The sequence below is a fragment of the Gastrolobium bilobum genome, unplaced genomic scaffold (assembly GCF_033153095.1).
Source record: "Gastrolobium bilobum isolate Gb01-03AN ecotype WA unplaced genomic scaffold, APGP_CSIRO_Gbil_v1 utg80975, whole genome shotgun sequence".
In the NCBI taxonomy this organism is placed as follows: domain Eukaryota; kingdom Viridiplantae; phylum Streptophyta; class Magnoliopsida; order Fabales; family Fabaceae; genus Gastrolobium; species Gastrolobium bilobum.
The window spans coordinates 113,275-118,433 of record NW_026899473.1 but is presented as its reverse complement, the minus strand read 5'-3'; positions in this window follow the sequence as shown (position 1 = coordinate 118,433).

Below are 5,159 nucleotides of genomic sequence, written 5' to 3'. Positions count from 1 at the left end.
TATAAATAGAAATTGTAATGTGTGATCCATATAATAACAGTGAAATGTGTTGAGAAATTGGTTCGCCAGCGTGTTTTGGTGGAAGTTAGTAAACCTGAAAGGTCTAATGCAAGTGTAAGGTACAGGGATGGTGCCTGTTGTGTATTAGGTGCAGGATTGAAATTGCACGTGGTAGGTTGAGAACCTGAGGAAAATGTATGTGTATTCAACTTGTGGCTAAATGCCGTAAATGGGGATTGTCCCCTCAGAAAATGAAATTGCAAATGAGCGTGAACTAGATGATGACTCAGTGAATTGCACTGAGAAGTTGTTGAGAGTCCATAATAGTGTGAAATGTGGAATATGATGTGTAGAGAAACTGGTTGTTGGATAAAGTAAGACTGTGTGACGAGTGTTGCTAAAAAGGAATTCCCTGACGAAAGTGCTAGAGTTCACTGGAATAAAATTAAATTGATGGTTAAGTATACGATGAAATGTGTCAGTGATTGATAGTTGCCTGTGAGTCACGATGTGTATTGGAATAGATATGATCCTATGTGGATCTGTTGACGAGCTAAACATGTTAGCAAAATCTTCAAAAAGAAATTTTGGGGTCTATATGTAATATAACCCAACTTGTGAAAATGAATTAGTGATGCAGTTGAAAATTGCAACTGCGATGTATGCTCCGGTTGTTCACATATGGTGGCATCGAATGATGCTGAAATCGGGAAGGATTAAAGACTCCCATTGGGCCTTTGAAATGCTGGGCCATTGTGAAATGAGGCTCAAAAGCCAGAAAATTATTAGGTAAATGATTCAGTGTGAAGCCCGTATGCTTGGGAAAAGATACTTGAGAACGGGAGACTGAGATTCTCCAACTGTATCCTGAGTTAGTGTGTAAGTATAACTTAATTTTGCGGACAAAATTCCAAAAATGTGGGGTGAATATAACACCTCGTAATTCTAAATATGAATTTATATGTTATAATGTAAATTAAAAGGGTAGGATTAGAGAAAATCTGGAAATTAAGGCCAAACTGTGTGAAAGGGACAAAATGGTAATTTATCAAACACGTAGCCCGAAGCATGAAAAATTGAGTAGGAGATCTCAAATGATAAAAATAAGGCCAGAAATGGATTCAGAACGAAAAATCGAGTGAATAGGCAAGTTTCTGAAATTTTGATGAATAGTGATTTTTCAGGTATAAAATACTGCGGTATAATTGTACCGATAGGCGTGAAATTTTGATCAATATTTTTAGGAAACAAAAATATGACACGAACGGGAAAAATACGTAGTTTATGAAATTGTGGTTTAAATTAGATGTTTCATTAAAGTTAAATCGCGTGTGGGACCCGCGAAACCAAAATCCACTTAAGTTTCCCTCATTTTCCCTCAACCTCACGAGCTCTCTCTCTCCTTTCCCTTTCTTTCCCAGCGTGAAACAACCCCTCCCACCATTGACGAGCCTTCATCCCTTTTGCTCTCCAAAACCATCATTTCTTGGCCAAACCCTTTGATTTTGGTGTTGAAATCAATTGGAAAACCCATTCTAAAGCCATTGGTGCCACCCCCTAGCCTTGAAATCGCTCCCTTGGTGAGTATTTAGCCTAGGTCAGTTTTGAAAGATTGAGAAAAAGTGATATTCATGGAGGCATTGGACCTCTAGATGCTTGGAGAAGCCTTGGTGGAGAGTCTAGCATTGATTGTGAGTGTATTTACATGGTTTTTATGATTGATTTCATATATCAAATTTATGAACCCTATGCTTGTAATTGTTGATTTATGATGATTGGAAGCTCAAATGAAAAAATTACATTAGACGATAATGTCTTAGAATGACATGATTGAGCTATAAATGCTATGAAAATTCTAGGTGAAAATGTTGAGTTTTTAACTTAGAAAAATAAGTGTCATGAAAGTGGAGAAATGAGTTGTGTAAAAATTGTGTAGTGAGATGTTGTAGAATATGATTATATGAGTGTTGAATTGTTAAATGATGATGATTGATGAAGTAAAATTTAATGTGATTTGTAAATTTATAACTTAAGCAATTTTGTGATGAGTTTCTAGACTTTATGAAATTGGTATGTGGTGTAATTGAACAATTGAATCATGAACCATTGGTATAGGTTAATAAGGGGATTATATGACATGTGTAAGTGTTGAATTGGATTGAAAATCCTTTGGGATCCTAGAATGTGAAATTCGACCTATTGAGGTCATGGATGGTTAGATGATGTGAAAATGATATGGTTGATGTTGTAAGATCGTGATTAGTGTTTAAATGAATGGTAGGTTGATATGGTGTGGTTAATTGGCCAATGATGATGAATTAGGAAAGATAAGAGTAAATGGTTGATGATCATGTTGTTGATCATATACGTTGCCTCTGACGGACGCTATAGAAGCGGAATTAAGCTTGGAGCTTACGTTGAGGAGCATTGGCTTCGGAATGAGGTAAACCTTTGGAACTTGGGTTTTATTCCCTCGTGTGTTCCACCACACCTAGTGGAAGGTTGTGGTTGGATTTGATGCCATTGATTATGTATAACTCTATATTCATGCATTATTGACATGATTGTGTGACATGCTTGGAACATGTGTGATATAATTGTGATCTCTGGCCAGTAGATGTGTGTTGGTTTGGACTTCCGTTGGAGATATCCTTTGGGGATTCCGGTCGGGTTTTGCCGTGGAACCGACTCTGGGAGCGGTACCAGGATGATCCAAACGTGGGACTTCCGCTGGATAGGGCTCATGAGGAGTTCCTGTTGGGTTTTGCCATGGGGTCGTCTCGACCATGGGAGAGGCACCAGGAAGATTCCGGGAGTTATATGATGGGGTCCTTTAAGGGAATCCTGATGTGGATGTCCTTGGATTTGTGCCCAGTTGTTGTTGTGTGATATTTGTATGTTATGCATTTTATATGATGATCATTGTATGCACATTGAGTGAGCCATGGGGTGGAGTGATCCTCTAGTACCCTTGGTTTACTGAGATATATTTGTATATCTCACCCCGCGTTTGGGGACATCATTTCAGGTCTTGCTGAGCATGGTGGATCTCCGGGCAAGAGGCCCGCTTAGTGGAGGAGTAGAACGTGAGGTGCATTTGGAGAGTATGACATATTGAAGGATTCCATTTGATGTACATAGCATTGTATTGAATATTTTGGACTCAGGTCATGAACTTGTTGCATGTGGATATTGCCATGCTCTTGTATATTTATGACTTTATGTTAAGTCCTTTAAAATTGATGTATAGTTAGGCCTCTTGTTATTTTTGTATTTTGAGTGAGCATGGGACTTGTCCATGGCCACATAATTGTATTTTGAGGCATTGGAAGACTTGAGTTGTAAATAGACCATTTTATGTGTAAATGGCTATGATATTGAGAACATTGTAATTGATGCATTGATTAATGAATATGCATGATGAAAGGGCCTAGAGCCTACGTTAGGACATGGGTAAAGTGTATATGAAGTAGCAATGTGTTAACAGTAAGTTAGACCACTCATTTTGGGTCTTAAAAGCTGTCATCTGTCATTTTTGCTGCATAGTAATCATTACTTTTCACTGGTAATTGATTACCTGCAACATAGAATGAAAAATTGAGCTTCTGTCTTCAAAGTAATCGATTACCTAGTTCAGTAATCGATTACCAATATCTGGTAATCGATTACCAGAAAACAGGGGAGCCCAAATTAAGGTTCTGACTTCTACCGTAACCTTTGGTAATCGATTACCTCAAGGTGGTAATCGATTACCACTGTGTTAAATTTTGAAAATGTGTTTTCTAAAATCTAAAATAAATGGTTTTGCTTAGAGAGTTTATATTTGGTATGTTTCATGCTTCCGCGAGTTTTGCATTTACAATCATGGCGTTGTTTTAATTGATTACGGAAATGTTTGACGTTTAAAGAAAGGAATGTAATAAAAAAAAAGTTTACTCGTAATTTAATTAATTCAATTACTGTGATTGTAATTGCGCTTAATACCATATGCAATGATAACATTACTGGTACGTAACGGGCTGTTACAGAACCCTTCAAACCTAACACTGATCGTCTTGGAGTTTTGAACTCACAAACAAAGGTAACATCACATGCCATAAAGCATGATTCTTGATTGCATGTGTAATTCCGCATATGAGAAATTTTTTTTTTTCCCTCTTACATGCTAAGGCCTTCAAGTCCATTTTACTTTCAGATCATACATAGGATCATCAATTCATTGGTGCATCAAGTCAAAACATAAAACATTACACTTCTTACTCTCTCACATACCCATTTAGGCCCCAAATACATAGCCATGTTGTTAATTATATTTCAATGTTCCAATGGCTTTCTAAGCCCACGACAACACCAATTCAAGATCTTAATTCCACTTTATTACAACTCAACACTATTTTCCCTAAAATTCCTTTTCTAGGCCGGAATCATAATCCACACTCATACAATGATTTTGCTTCCAATTCACATGTATTACACAACCTATCAAAACTTAGCTCAAATCCTCACAACATCAATTACACAATTTTTGAATCACCTCCCCTTACTTTTCCTTCTTGGCCGAAATGTACATACCTATATAACAATGAATATTCAATTCAATTCTACACTTCAACACATCATACAATCTTATAATTAACCAATACAACCACTCCACAACTCAATTATACAATCACACCACAATATCCATTCACAAAGTCTTGTGTATGAATACAAAATTTGCCCAAGTTAAATCATTTTTCCTCAATAATTTTTATGAGCTCAATCATCATAAAATATCATTCTAAGACATATTTATTTAATACATATTTTCAACTTGAGATCCCCAACCACATCAATTCACATACACATAGCTTAGGGTTCATAAATTCAATCAACCAAATTATCCAATGAAAAGTTTTGAAACATATCAAGGATCAAGGCCTAAGACTCCTCCACACAATACTCATGCAATGGCTTGAGCAACCAATACTAAGAACACCAAGTTTCTCCAAATATTTGTGGGAATGGGTCTCACTTTTCTCTGAAACTAGAAAGTTTCATGGCTTGAGAGTAGCATGGTTGGGTTTAGAAGGCATTTTACTTGAAGTTTGATGTAGGTCTTTGTGGTTTTTGGTGGATGAAAGTGGAAGAACAAGCTTCACAAAATCTCCCCCCTTTTC